Source organism: Orcinus orca, chromosome 11, assembly GCF_937001465.1.
Source record: "Orcinus orca chromosome 11, mOrcOrc1.1, whole genome shotgun sequence".
In the NCBI taxonomy this organism is placed as follows: domain Eukaryota; kingdom Metazoa; phylum Chordata; class Mammalia; order Artiodactyla; family Delphinidae; genus Orcinus; species Orcinus orca.
In genome coordinates this window covers 22,258,812-22,280,270 of record NC_064569.1, presented here as the reverse complement: position 1 = coordinate 22,280,270, position 21,459 = coordinate 22,258,812, and the positions used below count along the sequence as shown (strand labels likewise).

Below are 21,459 nucleotides of genomic sequence, written 5' to 3'. Positions count from 1 at the left end.
AACACAAAATTGTAAATCAACTATGCTTCAATAAAAAATTTTGGTCCTGGACATGTTAATTTTGAAATACAAATTAGACATCCAAATTCAGCAGGCAGTAGCAATGAGATTTTATAGTGGAACATTAATAAAAATAGTGACTACAGCAAGTATTTCCATGACAGGTTCGAGGGCCTGTGTGGGGACAGCAGCAGGATAAAATAGGAACCACCTCGCAGGCAAGGAGAACCGAAGGTGAAATGGTGGCCAGCAGTTCAGAAGCCCTCGTGCAGTGGTGTCAGGCACGGCGTCAGCCAGGTGACAGTGGCAGCATTCGGGCAGGTAAGGGAAGGGGATTTCTCAATTGGGTACAAATAACTCCAGTGTCACACTTGTTTTCACCCTGTCTATAGATTCTGAGACCAAGGCTGTGAGGCAAAAATAAATCACTTAGGGCTTCCCTGGTGGTGTAGTGGTTGGGAGTACCCCTGTCGATGCAGGGGACACGGGTTCGTGCCCCAGTCCGGGAAGATCCCACATGCCGCGGAGCGGCTGGGCCCGTGAGCCATGGCCGCTGAGCCTGCGCGTCCAGAGCCTGTGCTCCGCAACGGGAGAGGCCACAACAGTGAGAGGCCCGCATACCGCAAAAAAAAAAAAAAAAAATCACTTAATATTTCTAAGCCTCTTATTTTTATCTGTAAAGTAAGGAAGATAGACTAATAATACTAATAAGAACGAATAATTATTGAATATTTTTCTCTGTAAAATTGGACCCTGTACTAATTATTTTACAAGGACTGTCTCCTTTAAATGTCACAATAACCCAGAAGACAGATGTCATTTTACAGACAAGGAAACTGAGATTTAAAGAAGTCAAGGAACTCTCCCAGGGTCACATAGCTTGTAAGCGGTTAACGGACAGAGACCAGGATTGAAATCCAGTCTGACTCTAGAGCCTGCTAAACAGTTTGACACTCAGCTCTCATGCCCTCTTAACATAGGATAAAAATGCCACCTCACATAGGTGTTACATATGACAAGGCACTCCTGAGAAGCACCGGTACGTTTAATTCAGGGTGCCTAAGGTAGTAGCAGCTGGCCAGCATCAAATGGTGTGGGGGGCTGAACGGTGCCCTTCTGTCCCCACTGCCTCCTCCCCAGGACCATTAGGATGTCCATGTCCTAATCTCTGGAACCTATGGCTGCTGCATTATATGGCTAAAGGGATTTTGCAGATGTGATGAGACTGGGGATCTTGAGATGGGGAGATTGTCCTGGATTATCCAAGTGAAGGCAATGCCTGAAGGCAATGTGAAGATGGAAGTAGAGGAAGATTGAGATTTAAAGATGCTATGCTGGCATAAAAAGAAATGAAATTGAGCTATTTGTAATGAGGTGGATAGACCTAGAGTCTGTCATACAGAGTGAAGTAAGTCAGAAAGAGAAAGACAAATACCGTATGCTAACACATATATATGGAATTTAAGAAAAAAAATGTCATGAAGAACCTAGGGGTAAGACAGGAATAAAGACACAGACCTACTAGAGAATGGACTTGAGGATGTGGGGAGGGGGAAGGGTGAGCTGTGACAAAGCGAGAGAGAGGCATGGACATATATACACTACCAAACGTAAGGTAGACAGCTGGTGGGAGGCAGCCGCATGGCACAGGGAGATCAGCTCGGTGCTTTGTGACCGCCTGGAGGGGTGGGATGGGGAGGGTGGGAGGGAGGGAGACGCAAGAGGGAAGAGATATGGGAACATATGTATATGTATGACTGATTCACTTTGTTATAAAGCAGAAACCGACACACCATTGTAAAGCAATTATACTCCAATAAAGATGTAAAAAAAAAAAAACTGGTACAAAGCGACAGCAAAATTAAAAAAATAAATAAATTTTTAAAAAGATGCTATGCTGGGACTTCCCTGGCAATCCAGTGGTTAAGACTTTGCCTTCAAATGCAGTGGGTGCATGTTCGATCCCTGCTTGGGGAGCTAAGATCCCACATGCCTTGCGGCCAAAAAACCAAAACAGAAAACAGAAGCAATGTTGTAATAAATTCACTAAAGACTTTAAAAATGGTCCATATCAAAAAAATCTTTTTTAAAAAAATAAAGATGCTATGCTGCTGGCTTTGAAGATGAAGGAAAAGTCCATGAGCCAAGAAATGCAAGAAGGGACTTGCCTGATGGTCCAGTGATAAAGGATCCGCCTTCCAATGCAGGGGACGCACGTTTGATCCCTGGTCGGGGAACTAAGATCCCACATGCCGCGGGGCAACTAAGCCTGCGCGCCACAACTACTGAGCTCGCGCACTTCAATAAGAGAGCCCGCGTGCCGCAAACTACAGGGCCCACGCGCCACGGAGCCCATGCACCACAATTAGGGAAGAGAAAACCCCGTGCACCACAACTAGAGAGAAACCCAACTGCCGCAACGAAGAGATCACGCCACAAGGAAAGATCCCACATGCCTCAATGAAGATCCCATGTGCTGCAACTAAGACCCAGTGCGGGGGCTTCCCTGGTGGCGCAGTGGTTAAGAACCTGCCTGCCAATGCAGGGGACACGGGTTCGAGCCCTGGTCCGGGAAGATTCCCACATGCCGCGGAGCAACTAAGCCCGTGTGCTACAACTACTGAGCCCACATGCTGCAACTACTGAAGCCCACACACCTAGAACCCGTGCTCCACAACAAGAGAAGCCACCACAATGAGAAGCCGCAACTAGAGAAAGCCTGCGCACAGCAATGAAGACCCAACGGAGCCAAAAATAAAAATAAATAAAAATTAAATAAATTAAAAAAACACACACAAAAAAAGACCCAAAGCAGCCAAAAAAAAAAAAAAAAAGGAATACAGCTCTAGGAGCTGGAAAAGGCAAGGAAACAGATTCTCCCCAAGAGCCTCCAGAAATGAACAGCCCTGCTGACACTTTGGCTTAGCCCACTGAAACCAATTTTGGACCTCTGGCCTCCAGAACTATGAGAGAATAAATCTGTGCTGTTTTTAAGCTCTCAGGTTGGTTGGAATTTGTTACAGCAGCCATAGGAAACTGATAGAACAGGGCAGCATGGCAGGCATGGCAGCTACTGGCGCGGGTGATGTAGAATTGGTGAGGTGGTGAAAGTCCCTGGACGTCCTCAAGGGTAGGACAGTCTGTGAGAAAGTGCCAAGAAGTAGCCTCAAGCTTGGGATGGATGTAATTTCTAACCAGCTCATAGAAGGCGGCGCTTCCAGAAATGTCAGGAACTGGTTTCCCGCCATGAAAAGGTATGTTGAATCAAAGCAAGTTGTGCGCTGCCCAGACTTTCTTTAAGGTTAAGGACTGACACACCTGCACCAGGTGAGATTGGATCCCAGGCTTTGGGGGTGAGGAATGGCACCTTGGCTTGGCACCCAGGACCGTGCCTTGTACGTAAAGGGGCTCCAGTAAAACTGTCCTTTGTTTTCTCCTGGACAGTGTGGCTCAAAAACAAGAAACACACAGACATACAAACACATTCTCTTTCTAGATTTCTAAACAAAGCCCTAACTTAAAGGATTAAAGAAAGTAATGACACATAGGGAGTGGTTCTGATTCTAAGGAAATTCATGCTGTTTTTCATGCATATCCAGACTCATGAGCGTTCTGCCCACAGAAGGAAAAAACGTCAGCATTAGCAAGAACAAGTTACAACTGTGCCTGATTTATCCCTGGCTCTGGGGTAACTGCAAACATATTCCATAATAATTTCATTTTAATCAGCCATTGTGTGACTAATTTAAATACCAATACACTACCTTTCGTTTGGAATTAAATTAATTAAGTTATTATTTTTGGCTACGTTGGGTCTTCGCTGCTGCGCGCGGGCTTTCTCTAGTTGCGGCGAGCAGGGGCTACTCTTCGTTGCAGTGCGCGGGCTTCTCACTGCGGTGGCTTCCCTTGTTGTGGAGCACGGGCTCTAGGCACACGGGCTCTAGGGTACAGGCTCAGTAGTTGTGGCGCACGGGCTTAGTTGCTCCGTGGCATGTGGGATCTTCCCAGACCAGGGATCAAATCCATGTACCCTGCATTGGCAGGCGGATTCTTATACACTGCACCACCAGGGAAGTCCCTACACTACCATTTTCAACAGGACTATCTAAATTTCCTAAAGTTGTTCCCTGTAAAGGCTGCTTGCCAAACACTGGGAGTATTGCTGATTTGCTCCCCAGGAAAGCATCATTCACAGAATGACATTGTATCATTTCAGACCTCCAAGGTTTTTAGAAAGCTTCAAGTACACTTGGTTTGAGTGACATTGAACCTAATGGGTTTTGGTACACAGTTATTAGAATTCACAAATTCAACCCCAGATACGTCATTTTTATTATTTTTTTTTCCTGATTATTAAAAACAGTGCATGTCATTGTAGAAAATTTAGGAATGCAGAAAAGTGTATAATAGGAAAATACAAATCAGCCAGCCATAACAGAGCCACCTGGATATAGAACTATTAGCATCTTACTGAATTTTTAAATATATTTTATTTCAAGACAATTTTTAAACGTTTATATACTAATGTGTGTGTGTTTTCTTTTTACAACATTCAGAACATACTGAAAAACTACAACCTGAATTTGTATTGTATCACAAACATTCTCCCAGGTCATTAAATATTCTTGAAAAAAATCTGAGTTTACTGGTTGTATCACGTGGATTTACCATACTTATTAATGATTTTACACTATTGGATTTTAGATTGTTTTTCCAAGATTCAATTATGAGTCTTGTACTTAAACATTTATGACAACTTCTAATCATTTCTCTAGCTAAATTCTTAGAATTACTGGGTTAGAGGATAGTAATTTTTAAAGGTCCTGATACAGAAAGGTAATAACAGTTTATATTTCCACCAAACTTATACCCATTCTGAGTATTATCTTGTTTACATTAAAAACTAAGACTCAAGAACAAACAAAGACTCCAACAGTCATAAACATGCACATGTCAGATCGTAAGTAAATCTACCTTTCCTGAACAGACAACTGAAATTTCCGCCTGAACAGACAATTGGAATTTCTAGCAGTGTTTTCCTTCTTACTTCTTTTCTGGTGTGTGTGTGTGTGTGTGTGTGTGTGTGTGTGTGTGTGTGTGTGTGTGTGTGTGTGTGTTTCCAATGAGCGTCTATAACTTTTAGAATCAGGAAAACAAATCCTAAGTTAAAAACCTGAGGATACTCAATAGTTGTACGAAGACTTGCTGAATTAGTACACCTATTTATACACAGCTTTCAGTAATAGAACACAATCAGAATATTTGCTTTCCTTACCTGTCAAATGGGATCCAGTGAAAGAAAGACTCTATTTTGTGTGTTTGTTATTTTTTTGTTTAGTTTACCGGAAGGATTTCTAACAGAAAGAAAACAATGCAACTGGAACAGTTAAAAGAGGCACTGCCTTAGATAGTGTTGCTTGAGTTTCTTTGCTCAGAATGGAAGGGAAAATGATCTTTTTCTATTAAAAATCCCTAAAGATTCCTTTACCCCTCCACCTGCTCCTACCTCTTCTACCATCTCTTTTCTCCTCTACCCATCAGACTTTTGAAAGTTGTCTACACTTACCGGAAGGCTTCACTTCCTCAGCCTCCCCTTCAGTTCATAGTTGCATCATAGCTCTGTCCCAACCATTCCGCTAAAACATGATTTTCAAGAGCAGTCAGTGACTTTCTATTGAGAAATCCATTGATTACATTTGTCCTTATTTAAGTGGATCTTTCTGCTGAATGTATTGCTGGAGACTACTTCTTCCTTAAAATTCTCAACCCTTGGCTTTGGTGACACCATATTTTCCTGAGGCTTCTTAAGCCCTTCTAATTCTTTCTTCTTGGCCACCTTCCTAACCACTGCCCACTCCATAGGTCTCGATATTCTCTCATTTTCCCACTAGCTCTCTTCTCTTTTTGCTCTACGTGTCCTCCCTGGCAGACCTCACACACTCTTACAGTTGTAACAGACACCTGAATGCCAAGTCTCCCAAACCGATACCTCCCTAAAGCCTCAGACACACAAATCTGTCTGTTCAACCTATCCATTGAAATCTACCACCACAGACACTGCCAGTGAATTGACTGAGATCGGTCTTTGACTGACTTTTCCTCCTTTGTTAATCGTGTTGCTTTCTTTCACTTAACTTCATATTTCGCTTTTCCCTTGCTCAATTTTTGATAATATGCCTGGCTGATTAGTTAGGATGATCTCTCAACATCATAAAATGCTGTGGAAAAATACACATATTTGGTGTATGTGGTTTCCCGGTTTTCAGCGATACAATCATCACTTTTCATTAGGAAGATGCGCTTTTTCAAAGACTTGTGCAAAAACATATCAGGTTGCCTTTTGGTGCAATAAGCAGGAATTTATTAAAGTGAAACACAAAGGCATGCTTGTGCTCATGTGCCCCTGGCCAGCATATCTTATTCAGGTTGGGTGGGCACTGCCTGTGTTTTCTAACTCAAGGAATGGACTTCTTATGAAAGGTCATCTGTCTAATGCAGCCAGCCTTGTCAACTAAAAGTGCTAGCCATCTTATTCCTGTCTCTTTGAAGCACTCCAGCATACATAGCTCTAAGAGCTGATAAGATATTCCATGCCGTAAGACTCCAGTAGGATAAAAACTCCCCTGTCTTCAGAACTGCTTTAAAAATTCTGACCTGCGAGGAAAAGAAGAAAAATTCCTGGACAATAGTAAATTCAACATCATGTAAGGTCTGAATGTTAATAATTCACTTTAATTATTTGCATCTATTTAGCACATCATTTGACGACTTTCACATGCCTGCTACAGAACGCAGCATCCTTTTGCCTTAAAGCCAAGATACACTTGGATGTCTGTAGGTCTACTCTTCACTTTTAGGAGGAAGGAGATACTTTAAAATCCGCTCTATGCATGTGTTTGTAATAAACCATCTTTCCTAGTCTTCCTTTTATAGCCTATTAACATAAATGACCCCCACCCTTTATTACTATCCCCCTTCTAGGAGACATGTAGAGTTCCTCTCTTGAGAGAAGATCTCTAAGTTGGGAATTGACATTATTATGCATTTGGCAATGTTATTCATTCAGTCAGTCAATAAATTTTTTTGAACACTTGCTATGTTTCAGGCATTGTTCTGGGAACTTCAGATTTGGCCTTGAGACAAAGACACGAGGTCTGTTCTCAAAGACGTTAAATTTCTGGGGGAGGGGTATGATTTCAGTCAATTAAAAAATTGAGTGAAAAAGATAATTTCAGGTGTTGCTATGAAGAATATAAAGCCCAGTAATGTGCTAGAGAGCGTGGCGGTAGGGGGGCTACTTCAGATTTGATGCCAAGGGAAGGCTCTCTGAGCAGGGGGCCTACAAAGGTAAGCCACCCCTCACTCCCAGCCTGGTCTGACAAGGAGGGATTGAGAAAAACTAGCTGAACTTCCCTGTGAAATACACTAAAAACTTTCTCAGTGACAGTGGGGATGGGAAGTAATCTTAGGGAGATTCTTTGATGTGAACTGATTTTTTTTTCTTCTCTTCCCACTTCTTCTGACTGGAGCCAGGACAGATGTCAGAGTCCAGGATTTCAGGAAGCAGGCACAGTGTATTTGTTTCCTAAGGCTGCCATCATAAATTACGACAAGCTGGAACCACGGAAATTTATTCTCTCACAGTTCTGAAGGCTAGAAGTCCAAAATCAAGTTGTTAGCAGGGCCATGTCCCCTCCAAAGACTGTAGGGAAGGATTCTTCTTTGCTTCTTCGTAGCTTTTGGTGGTTGCCAGCAACCCTTGGTGTTCCCCTTGGCTTGCGGCAGCATGACTTTAATCCCTGCCACAGTTTTCACATAGCCTTCTCCCCTGTATCTCCTCTGTGTCTGTTTTTATTTAAAAATAAATATTTTTAATAAAAATTTCCCTCTTTTTATAGATACTGGTCATCGGATTTAGGAGGACCTACCCTAACCCAATAGGACCTCATCTTTTTTTGTTTGTTTTTGTTTGTTCGTTTTTGCGGTACGCGGGCCTCTCACTGTTGTGGCCTCTCCCATTGCGGTGCACAGGCTCCGGACGCGCAGGCTCAGCGGCCATGGCTCACGGGCCCAGCCGCTCCGCGGCATGTGGGATCTTCCCGGACCGGGGCATGAACCCGCGTCCCCTGCATCGGCAGGCGGACTCTCAACCACTGCGCCACCAGGGAAGCCCAGGACCTCATCTTAGATTGATCACATCTGCAAAACCCTACTCCAAATAATGTCATATTCACAGGTTCTGGGTAGACATGAATTGGGGAGGAGGGGAAAATATTCAACCCACAGCGGAGTCAGCTGGAACTGTCATCAGTGCGAGGAAACGTACCCCAGTAACTTGATGTCATCCAGGGACTAAAGAAGAAGGAAAACTGCGGGGACCGCCTGAGAAGCATGGTCTGCGGAGTCTTGGAACAATGTTATTTGGTATATAATTTTAACTTTGCTTCCAGTGTCATCAATCCCTTCTGTCATCCTCAAGAATTGAGTTAGGTGTGGGTGAGTCTTCGGGCCTCGGTGGGCGGGCGCCGGGGCTCCACCTCCAAGGCGGGTCCCCGGGTAGAGGCCAGAGCGTCTAGGCGGGTGCTGAAGGGCGGCGGTGGGAGGTGGTGTGGGCGCCACACGTGACCCACACCCTCCGCCTTATCCCCGCCCCACCCCCCACCCAGGGAAGTGGGCCAGATCCTGGAGCCGCTAGCGCTTGCGGACTGTGGCAGCCGGAGGCCGCAGCACGGCCAGAGAAAGCCATCGCGTTCGCCTACAGGCTCTGCGCCGTGGACACGGACGGGGTGGAGCCCGTGCAGTCAGTCCTGGAGGATGCATGTCTGTGCTTAAGATCCGACAATGTGGCAGAAGGCGACTGTGCCAAAGAACTGCTACAAAACTCCCGTCGAGATGTGGAGGAGTATTTTGTGGCCCCCCCAGGTCGTATGTCTTGGCCAAAGCTAGATGGAAAAGAGCCCCTCTCACACCGCTGAGGACCTATTCTGCAAAGGGGCGCCCTATGAACACGTGGAAGGGCAACGACTATTTTGTTATTACGAACACAAGTGTTCCCACTCTCTTCAGTCACCTGAAAAAAGTGATGGTTAGGGATCTTTTAGTAACTAACTCTTCTGAAGACAGAATTGGGAAAGATCTAGCTAAAACAAGGCAAAGAGTCCCTGATGCCAATGGAAGTAGAAGGTATTGCCAGTTTCCAAGAATATGGATCAAGCGTTTACTCACAGGCTGTTCAGTATGGAAGGCTTTATCCCCTCCCCAAAGACGGTCTAGCAAACGGCACTTAAGTGAAGTTTTCTACTCATGTAACTGTTAGACATTGCATCTGATCACTATGTGACAACCTGAGTTGTCCCTTTCAGCTGCTGTTTCCATCGACTTGAGCAGCCTTTTATCTTTACTGAACACACTAAATTTGTTCCTGGGTACCCACTGTATTCCAAGCAGAGGGCTGACTTTCAGCTAAAGTTAAAGGAGTAAGGAGGCAGCTTTGGGAGGTGATGTGTATGTTTACGACCTTCATGGTGGTGATTTCATGCGTGCGTACTTAACCCCAAACTCACTGACTTGTATACATTAAATAAGTACAGCTATTTACAGGTCAACTATATTTCAGTAAAATGGTTTAAAAAGAATTGAGTTAAATTTGTTAAACCGCCAAAGCCTCTTAGGAGTTGTTTCAGGAGGTGGCTCAGAGTAGTTGAGTCCATGATTAAGCAAAGTGGGTGAAGAGATCACAGCAGCCCAGAGAGGCAATTGCCACACAGTGGGTTGATCAGCAGTCTCGACCTGAGATGACAACGAAAACCAGGACTACCTGGGTGTCCTCAGAAATGTTTGCTGACAAAATCTTTAATGATGCAGGCTTCATTCACCCAGCCAACAGCATTCCTCAAATACCTGCCGTATGCCAAGTACCTTGCTGGTGTTGGGAAAATGCTCAGCAACAGGAAGCTGGTCCCTGCTCTTGAGAATTTCACTGTCATCAAGGAGGGTGAGAATTTGAAAGATGGTGTTATTTGGATACAAAGGAAAATGTGACCCCAGGAAGCTGAATTGAGGACATGACTTACACTGATTATAAAGTGAGGGATAGCACAACAAACGTTTGTTGATTGCCTCCCACGTGCCAGGCGCTGTGCTGGGTACCAGCGTCCAGAAGCAGCATCCTCCCTGCTCCCCTTCCTTTAGCTTCTCCTTCACTGTTCCGTGGAATCTTTAGACACAACAAATCTATAAGACACTGATGTCCCTATGACCTTCCCCAAACAATTCCTTTTTGTGTGTTTCATTTGGAAATAGCCCTGTAATAGTATCAAATACCAAACACTTGATCACTCAGCATTCCAGCCCGAAAAACCCAAATCAATGTCCCTCTCCTTCATTTCGATTTAACCCCCACGGCACAAAGACACATGGCACAGTGTCCAAAGCAAAGTAGACATTCATTCACATTTACAACTACTCTGCACCAGGCACTGACCAAATGTTAGTTCCCTTTTCCTTCCTAAATAAATATCACAGGTTTACTTGTTGGTCACAGCAATGAGTTTAGTACAAAACACATAAAATTCTGATGAGTGATCTCACTATAATTTAGCCAAAGAAAGAATCACTAGTTTAGAATTTCAGAAAAGTTATACCTTCTCAAGATCTTAAGAGAACCCATCTCCAGCTTTTCTTTAATGTTGAATTTCCCTCCAGGCATAGTTCCTGTTATGTAATCCTCTTGTCTTCTCTCCCTTCTTGCCTTCTCCTCTGATCCCCCATCCAAGATAGAGAGTCACTCACTATTAAGTTTGGCCAACTACAGGCAACTTGTAATACTTTTGTCTAAATAAAAGTTAGATGGGCAGTTTACATCTATCTTATAAGAGCTTCTAGAAATCAATGTCTAAGTCATAACTTGTGAACGTACCTGATCTGACGTGGCTCACTTTTCTTTTACAATTACGGACACCATGACATTTTGGAGTGTGATGGAAGACCAGGGTTTCGGGGTCAGGTGTAGTTTTGAGTCCCTATTCTTCCATTTGCTGCCTGAGTGAACATAGGCAAGTTCCTTAATTTTTTTCAGCTGAAAATCATAGCTGTATTTTTGGACTATAGTGAGAACTAGAAACAATCTATGAAAACTGTCTGGCAAATAATAGGCACTGAATTCGTGGAAGCTACTCCTATTATTCTAGTCATGTCCAGTAATCTACATAATCTCTTGGATCTATTTATGGTGGCTTCTGACATTTCTACTTTTGCTTTTTTTACATTGGTTATGAATGTACTTGTAAAAAATAAACCTGGTGTCTTCCAAATGCAAGGGGGGAAAACCCAATGAAGATTACATTACATAAAATTGAGTGTCCTGGAATTCAAGCTGTGAGATACTAAACAGATTACCTACCATGGACTGGTGGTGAGGTCATAGCTGAAAATAATTTGGCAGAGTTAAACCAGACTAGCACACACTTCTGAATTGGCACATAGCACAAAAGGTAGCTCTCCCATGCCCAAATAAAGAGGTTGACTCATGCCGTCTGGGTGAAACATCTGAGGAACAAAGTGATATCATCCGAGGAGGGAGGCTGACTTCATTCTGCAAATGTTTCTCGTCTGTCTGGTTTTGGGCTTGGGACTTCTGGGGCTCCTATGTCTCATGATTTCCATCGGTTGCTCTTAAACTCACCCCTCCTTGAGGGAGGCAACAGCAGCTCCTGCCTATCTTTAAATTTCCTGTATGATATAAATATTTTTTCCATGTCTGGCACAGTATCTGGTTTCCACTCTGCTCATTCTGTTGAAACTGGTCTCAGAAGGGTTGCTAAAAATAGTCTAGTTGCCCCATCCAATGGATTCTTTTAAGTTTCCTTCCCACTGGAACTGTGCGCTGTGGTTGACACGTAGATCAACTCTTCTTCCTCGCCCCTTTCTTTGCTTCCTTATATGTCTCCTGATTCTCTTGATTCTGAAGATCACTTCTTCCAAGGCTTCTTCACTTGTTTCTCTTCTACAGCTCACCCTTAGATGTTCTCCAGAGCTATCATTCCAGCCTCTTCTCTGACCACAGGCCCCCTTGGCAAGCTCATCTCCCCTCTTCCCTGATCTCAATCACTGCTTCCGCAACAACCTTCTCCAGACCAAACCTGGACAGGTCACTGCCGCAACTGAGAACCTTCCATTTTCACTGTTGCTTTCAGGATAGAGTCCACACACTCTAGGAAGACTGTTGCCTCCTTTATTACCTGGATTAGCAAATCTTCTGACCTTCATCTCCCACCATGGAGCTTCTCTGCCTCGGGTCATGCTGCTCCTCTGTTTCTCTACCCGCTGCCTCCAAAAATCTTATAGATCCTCTAAGATCCCATCCAAGTGCCACTTCTACAAAGTCTTCCTTAGCAGCTTCCTCCCTGCCACCCCAGTGGAATTAGTGGCTCCTTACCACGTAACATTTTTGCATACTACTAGTGGAGCTCTTACCACATTTTGTTACTGTCTGTTCCACACTTATTTTTCTGTTCCTGTAGATGGTGATTTCTTGAGAGCAGAGATATTACCTTCTTTGTTTTATTATTATTCACACCACCCAGCACAGTGCCTTGAAGATAATTACATTCTCAAGAAATACTTCTCCGTTTGAACTGAATCTATTTTTCAAAAATCAGTCTTATAATCAGGTCAGTTGCTTTGCTACTTGCAACAGAAGAGAGAGAGACACAAACTCTGCCACGCACTCAATGTATGTTAGGCCATATTGGACTTGCTTGGCAAAACTCTTTTCCATACTCTCTGTATATAATTTAACTGTGGCCAAAAGAAAGGTGTGTTCCATGCTTTTTTATGCACAACCAACTCCCAGGTCAGCTAAATTCCAACGCAGAATCATCAGAAAGAACGAACATGTCTAATCTACTCTGTGTGAATAAAGGGCATCCTCCATTAAGTTGAGTAAGCCCTTCTAGAACAACAGGGTATCATTTGGTAAATTTCTTCTCCTAGGAGATTAAATAGGGCCTGGATATATGTTATAATAAATGCACATAAGCTCTAATTTTGTTCAGCAAAATAAATGGTTGCTTAAGATTAAGACTGGATCAACTCAAATGTATCATGTAGCCAATCCAGACAGAAATAAAGCTCATGATAATGGTTGTGAAGAGCACAGTTTTTCTACTTTCAAGATCTACTTCAACAATCATCTCTGTATAGGAATATCTAGTTAAGTTCTTTAGCTCAGGATTTCATAAAGGCAACAGAAAAAATCTGTGAATGACTGAATTTCTACTGCTTAATAAGGGTGCATACAATGTATATGTTTCTATAAAATAATGGATAACATGTATTAAGCAATAGCATGTATATGTAAAGCCCTGGCTGTGTATCTTATATGGATTATCTCATTTCCTCACAGTAACCATATGAGGGGAACTGTTATTATCTCCATTTTAAAGATGAGGAAACTGAAGGTCAAAAGGTCAAGTAACTTCCAAGTGTTACAGAGCTAGTGCACAGTCAGCTGGGAGTCAAAGACTGAACCTGGCTCCAGCGAATTTAGGGGATAGAAAGAGATTTTTGATGTCAGTTACTAGCACCTGTTTATGAAGGGAAGGATGATGACCTATAAGCCATGTGAACAAGGAAACATGGTCGGTCAGGTCTCAATCTTTATGCACTTTCTTCCAGCCCAGGCTTTACCAGTTACAGGTTCAGAAGACTTTCTTTCTTTTTGAAGTGGAAAAGGGGATAGGAAAGGGAGAGATGCCGAGGAAGTGAAAGTGTATGAATGCACATTTTCCTGCTCAAACCTAGCTTATAACTATGTGTGGATAAGTGGAGGCTGTGCTCAAAATCCCTTAGGACCTTGACAGTGGGTCTGATTGCACCTTAGCAGAAACAATTCCACCTTTGCCTGGCTCTCTCTTCCACCACCCCAGGGGAGTTCTGCAGCTTGGAGCCCAGGGGACTGTAGTACAGGATGGTCAAACACTGCCATGCAATCACTTCATTTATATGGACATTTCTTTTGTAAAGTGACATTTCTCTTTCACTTTTTCCTGTGTCTACTAGAAAAATACTCCCATATCCCTTTTGAAGTGGAAGAGTCAAAATATTGAATTGTATCTCTAAGAATAAATGTTACCAGTTCTCAAACAAATCACTTCAAGGCTATCATTTAAAATAGAATTGCAATTATTATTAAATGCAATAATTGATGCATGGTATTAGCTAAAAACTGCATTTTAAAAAATCTCAGATGGATTATTAATGAGCAATAATAATAATGGTACAGCAAAATACAAAGCATTTGACAGCACACTGTATTGCTGAGGGTGTGGGAAAACAGACATTCTTATGTATTACAGGTAGGCGTAGCAATTGATGATTTTCATAGACAGCAATTTTGAAATAACTATTGAAATTACAAATGCATTTACAGATGATTCATAGGTGATTCACTGTAGCTTTGTTTTGTAACAGTGAAATACTACAGCCTAACTCTCCATCAACAAGGTATATACAATGTAAACCTAAAAAGACTGAAGAAGCTCTATTAGTGATATGGAATGATAGTTGGGGTGTGTGTGTGTGTTTATACCATGGTGTGCTGGTACATGTTCCACTACCAGCTCCCCAAGTGTAGTTCCATGAATGATGGTTGACAAGTAAAGTGAAAGGGAAGCAATGAAGGTGTATTCTGGGGCTTCACTGGTTCCTCAGTGCTGTGAGTGACTTCTTTGCCGGACTGGATAACAATTTCAAATATTGGAAGAATATTTCTTTGATTTTTTATTATATTCACATAAACAAACATTTAGCTTTAATTTGTATTATTAACATATTTACCATCATTTTCTTAAGTCTAGACAATCACTGAAACAAAAAATTAAGTACTGATTGTATCATATTCTGATTTCTGTGGTGGAAATACTCCCACTATGGCCAATTTCAAGCTACAAATGTGACATCACTGAATACAGAGTTGCAAGAGATGCACGTACCTGCATGAACGTCATTATACAGCATTTACACCTTTCAGATACAGTAGATGCAAATAATCTCACAACACACATACAATAGAGAAATGTAGTAAAATAATTAGGAAGTGATGAAATTTTAGTATTTATTATCTGTTATAATTTATTTAATTGTAAGTTTCTTTTATTTATTTTAAAATAGTGGCTGTGTTTGATAGCCAGCACACAAAACTCCTGTATACCACCAGGTATACAATTAGATATTTCCCGCGGGGAAACAGAAAACACACTTAGATGAAAATCTGAAGAAAATTTGGGACTTCCCTGATGGTTCAGTAGTAAAGAATCCGTCTTCCAATGCAGGGGACACGGGTTCGATCCCTGGTCGGGGAACTAAGATCCAACATGCCGCAGGGCAACTAAGCCCGCGCACCACAACTATTGAGCTCACATGCCTCAACGAGACATCCCGTGTGCCACAAGCTACAGAAACCATGAGCTCTGGAGCGTGCAAGCCACAGTAAGCCCAAGCACTGGAACGAAAGATCCTGCATGCTTCAACGACCTGACACAGCGCCCCCCCCCAAAAAAAAACCAGAGAAAAAAATCTGAAGAAAATTAATTGAAGGGTGTGATCAAGGTTAAGGAAACACAAAGAGAGGCTGACAAATCTGTGAATATCCAAAAAAAGAATTTTACACTTTAAGTGAGTGAATTGTATCGTATGTGAATTACACCTCAACAAAGCTGTTTTTAAAAAAGAGAAAGATGCTGAGGCCCCCAGGGACCATCAGTGGCAGGAAGCCACCATCATCCCTAAGTCTCATGGGGCAAGAAGACGGAAGGGTGTTATCAGAGCCTGTGTGAGATAAAGACCCAGAGGAGGCACTCCCAGCAAGAGCTGCAACGGTAGAGGGATTCAGCCACCGCCCCAACAGTAGCTCAGAAGAAGAAAATGTCAGTGGTGGTGGTCGTGGGGAATAACCCAACCTTTCTCCTCTCCTGCCCTTCAATCTACTGATGCCTCACATTGACCAAACTCAGCTCTAAGTCAGAGGATAAGGCAACCTGGGTGCTATTTGCCTACAGGTCAACTCCCTGACCACAGAGCAGATCCATGAAAGGTAGATAATGAATCTGAGGGCAAACAGAGAATACACACACACACAAGTATTTGCTAATAAGGTATATATAGAGAATATTTCCGGAAGAAACACAAGAAAATTGTTAACACTGGTTGGCTCCCAGGGAAACAGAAAGATCGAAGGATATAGACTTTTTCACTCTATAACGTTTTATAGCTTTTGAATTTTGAACCCTGTGAATGTATCACCTATTTCTAAAAGTAAATAACATTTACATTTAAAAAATGAAAATAAATTTAAAGACAAGGAAGTCTGTGGTAGTCATTAAGTTGTGCATGAATAGCCTGATACTTTTCTCCTGCGTGCAGAGAAGAACTGTAACTCTCTATGCCTGCTGAAGTTAGGTGTGACCACATGTCTTATTTGAAGAAGAAAATATGAGCAGAACTAATGTGCATCACATCAGGCAGGAGCTTTAAGAGCCAGTGCATGTATTGCCACTTTCTCTTTTTCCCGCCTTATAGATCATGGAAGCATCATGGCACCCCTGTGAGCCAGAGTCCATGACATACAAGGAGTAGACACCCTCCCTCCTACCCCACTACACTAACGTTGGACTTGTAGCATGAGTGAGAAATAATCCGTGTTGTTTTAAATTACTGAGATTATGGGATTGCTTGTTACCACAGCACAAACTGCCCTATCCTTGCTGATAAATGGAACCAGATGACTCCTGGCATTATTTCCAAGTAAAAAATATTTAAAGAACATTTAAATTTAGCCTCTTGTATTAAAAACAATACACATATTTGCACCCATGGAAATACCATTGATTTTTTTTGGGGGGGGGCATGCGGCTCGTGGGATCTTAGTTCCCCAAACAGGAATTGAACCCAGGCCCTCAGCAGTGAGAGCGTGGAGCCCTAACCACTGTTCCACCAGGGAATTCCTAAAATATCATTGATGTTAATGACAGTATGAATGTTGATTTGTGAATATTAATTCTAAGCTTAAATTTGGCAATTTATAACAAAACCTCAAAAATGCATACCTTTTGAACAAACAATTCTACTCCTAGGAATTAATACTAATGAAATAATCAATAATAATGGCTAAATGTTACTGAACAATTATTATGCACCAGGCACTCTTCTAAGTGCTTTGCACAAATTAATTTAGAATGCTTATAGCAATCCTATTATGTATGACATTATTATTACTACCTACTATTATTATTACACTTTTACACAAGGAGACTGAGGCTTAGAGAAGTTGAGCAACTTGTAAAAAATTATATAATGGAGGACCTTCAAGATGGTGGAGGAGTAAGATGTAGAGATCAGCTTCCTCCCCACAAATACATGAAAAATATACCTAGGGCTTCCCTGGTGGCGCGGTGATTGGGAGTCCGCCTGCCGATGCAGGGGACACGGGTTCGTGCCCCGGTCCGGGAGGATCCCACATGCCGCGGAGCGGCTGGGCCCGTGAGCCATGGCCGCTGAGCCTGCGCGTCCGGAGCCTGTGCTCCGCAACGGGAGAGGCCACAACAGTGAGAGGCCCGTGTACCACACACACACACACAAAATCTACATGTGGAACAACTCCTACAGAACACCTACTGAATGCTGGCAGAAGACCTCAGACCTCCCAAAAGGCAAGAAACTCCCCACGTACTTGGGTAGGGCAAAAGAAAAAAGAATAAACAGAGACAAAAGAAGAGGGACGGGCCCTGCACCAGTGGGAGGGAACCGTGAAGGAGGAAAGGTCTCCACACACTAGAAGCCCCTTCGCAGGCGGAGACTGCGGGTGGCGGAGGGGGAAGCTTCGGAGCCATGGAGGAGAGCACAGCAACGAGGGTGCGGAGGGCAAAGCGGAGAGGTTCCCGCACAGAGGATCAGTGCTGACCAGCACTCACCAGCCCGAGAGGCTTGTCTGCTCACCCGCCGGGGCGGGCGGGGGCTGGGAGCTGAGACTCGGGCTTCGGAGGTCGGATCCCAGGGAGAGGACTGGGGTTGGCGGCGTGAACACAGCCTGAAGGGGCTAGTGCGCCACGGCTAGATGGGAGGGAGTCCGGGAAAAAGTCTGGAGCTGCCGAAGAGGCAACAGACCATTGCTTTGGGGTGTGCAAGGACAGGGGATTCAGAGCACCACCTAAACGAGCTCCAGAGATGGGCATGAGCCGCGGCTATCAGCGCGGACCCCAGAGACGGGCATGAGACGCTAAGGCTGCTGCTGCAGCCACCAAGAAGCCTGTGTGCGAGCACAGGTCACTCTCCACACCTCCCCTCCCGGGAGCCTGTGCAGCCCGCCACTGCCAGGGTCCCGGGATCCAGGGACAACTTCCCCGGGAGAACGCACGGTGCACCTCAGGCTAGTGCAACGTCACGCTGGCCTCTGCCGCCGCAGGCTCGCCCTGCACTCCGTGCCCCTCCCTCCCCCCGGCCTGAGTGAGCCAGAGCCCCTTAATCAGCTGCTACTATAACCCTGTCCTGTCTGGGCAGGGAACAGACACCCTCAGGTGACCTACACACAGAGGCAGGGCCAAATCCAAAGCTGAACCCCAGGAGCTGTGCGAATAAAGAATAGAAAGGGAAATCTCTCCCAGCAGCCTCAGGAGCAGTGGATTAAATCTACACAGTCAACTTGATGTACCCTGCATCTCTGGAATACCTGAATAGACAAGGAATTATCTCAGAATCAAGGTGGTAGACTTTGGAAACAACTGTATACTTGGGGTTTGCTGTATGCGACAGACTAGCTTCTGATTTTTATGTTTATCATAGTATAGTTTTTAGCGCTTGTTATCATTGGTGGATTTGTTTATTGGTTTGGTTGCTCTCTTTTTTAAAATATTTTTTTATTTTAATAATATTTTTCTATTTTTTTATTTTAATAACTTTATTTTACTTTATTTATTGTTTTTTCTTTCTTTTTTTTCCTCCCTTTTCTTCTGAGCTGTGTGGCTGACAGGGTCTTGGTGCTCCAGCCAGGTGTCAGGCCAGAGACTCTGAGGTGGGAGAGCCAAGTTCAGGACACTGGACCCCATGTAATATCAACTGGCGAGAGCTCTCCCAGAGATCTCCACCTCAACACTAAGCCCCAGCTCCACTCACGACCGGCTAGCTCCAGTGATAGACACCTCATGCCCAAAACTAGCAAGACAGGAACACAAACCCACCCACTAGCAGAGAGGCTGCCGAAAATCACAATAAGTTCACAGACACCCAAAAACACACCACCAGACGTGGTCCTGCCCACCAGAAAGACAAGATCCAGCCTTATCCACCAGAACACAGGCACCTGTCCCCTCCACCAGGCAGCCTACACAATCCACTGAACCAACCTCACCCACTGGGGGCAGACACCAAAAACACTAGGAACTATGAACCTGCAGCCAGCAAAAAGGAGACCCAAAACACAGTAAGTTAAGCAAAATGAGAAGACAGAGAAATATGCAGCAGATGAAGGAGCAACCAGCCCAAACAAATGAAGAGGAAATAGGCAGTCCGTGAAAAAGAATTCAGACTAATGATAGTAAAGATGATCCAAAATCTTGGAAATAGAATGGAGAAAATACAAGAAATGTTTAGCAAGGAACTAGAAGAACTAAAAAGCAAACAAACAAGGATGAACAACACAATAGATGAAATTAAAAATTCTCTAGAAGGAAGCAATAGCAGAATAACTGAGGCAGAAGAACGGATAAATGACCCGGAAGACAGAATGGTGGAGTTCACTGCTGCAGAACAGAATAAAGAAAACAGAATGAAAAGAATTGAGGACAGTCTCAGAGACACCTGGAACAACATTAAATGCACAAACATTCCAATTATAGGGATCCCAGAAGAAGAAGAGAAAAAGAAAGTGTCTGAGAAAATATTTGAAGAGATTACAGTTCAAAACTTCCCTAATATGGGAAAGGAAATAGTCAATCAAGTCCAGGAAGCAAAGAGAGTCCCATACAGGATAAATCCAAGGAGAAACATGCCAAGACACATATTAATCAAGCTATCAAAAATTAAATACAAAGAAAAAACATTAAAAGCAGCAAGGGAAAAACAACAAATAACATACAAGGGAATCCCCATAAGGTTAACAGCTGATCTTTCAGCAGAAACTCTGCAAGCCAGAAGGGAGTGGCAGGACATATTTAAAGTGATGAAAGAGAAAAACCTACAACCAAGATTACTCTACCCAGTAAGGATCTCATTCAGATTCGATGGAGAAATTAAAACTTTCACAGACAAGCAAAAGCTAAGACAATTCAACACCACCAAACCAGCTTTACAACAATTGCTAAAGGAACTTCTCTAGGCAGGAAACACAAGAGAAGGAAAAGACCTCCAATAACAGACCCAAAACAATTAAGAAAATGGGAATAGGAGCATACATATCGATAATTACCTTAAGTGTAAATGGATTAAATGCTGCAACCAAAAGACATACACTGGCAGAATGGATACAAAAACAAGACCTGTATATATGCTGTCTACAAGAGACCCACTTCAGACCTAAGGACACATACAGACTGAAAGTGAGGGGATGGAAAAAGATATTGCATGCAAATGGAAATCAAAAGAAAGCTGGATTAGCAATTCTCATATGAGACAAAACAGACTTTAAAATAAAGACTATTACAAGAGACAAAGAAGGACACCACATAATGATCAAGGGATCAATCCAAGAAGAAGATATAACAACTGCAAATATTTATGCGCCCAACATAGGAGCACCTCAATACATAAGGCAAATGCTAACAGCCATAAAAGGGGAAATCGACAGTAACACAATAATAGTAGGGGACTTTAACACCCCACTTTCACCAATGGACAGATCATCCAAAATGAAAATAAATAAGGAAACACAAGCTTTAAATGACACATTAAAAAAGATGGACTTAATTAATATTTATAGGACACTCCATCCAAAAACAACAGAATACACTTCTTCTCAAGTGCTCATGGAATATTCTCCAGGATAGATCATATCTTGGGTCACAAATCAAGCCTTGATAATTTAAGAAAATTGAAATCATACCAAATATCTTTTCCAACCATGATGTTATGAGACTGGATATAAATTACAGGAAAAAAACTGTAAAAAATACAAACACATGGAGGCTAAACAATATGCTACTAAATAACCAAGAGATCACTGAAGAAATCAAAGAAAAATAAAAAAATACCTAAAAACAAATGATAATGAAAACACGATGACCCAAAACCTATGGGATGCAGCAAAAGCAGTTCTAAGACGGAAGTTTATAGCAATATAATCCTACCTCAAGAAACAAGAAAAATCTCAAATAAACAACCTAACCTTACACCTAAAGCAATTAGAGAAAGAAGAACAAAAACCCGCCCAAGTTAGCAGAAGGAAAGAAATAATAAAGATCAGATCAGAAA

The 21,459-nt window shown here is 42.9% G+C and overlaps 1 pseudogene; it reads left to right on the top strand.

Annotated features, from left to right (window-relative positions):
* Positions 1-239: 239 nt before the first annotated feature.
* On the top strand, positions 240-8,975 carry LOC101274427 (glutamyl-tRNA(Gln) amidotransferase subunit C, mitochondrial-like; annotated as a pseudogene).
* Positions 8,976-21,459: the final 12,484 nt, after the last annotated feature.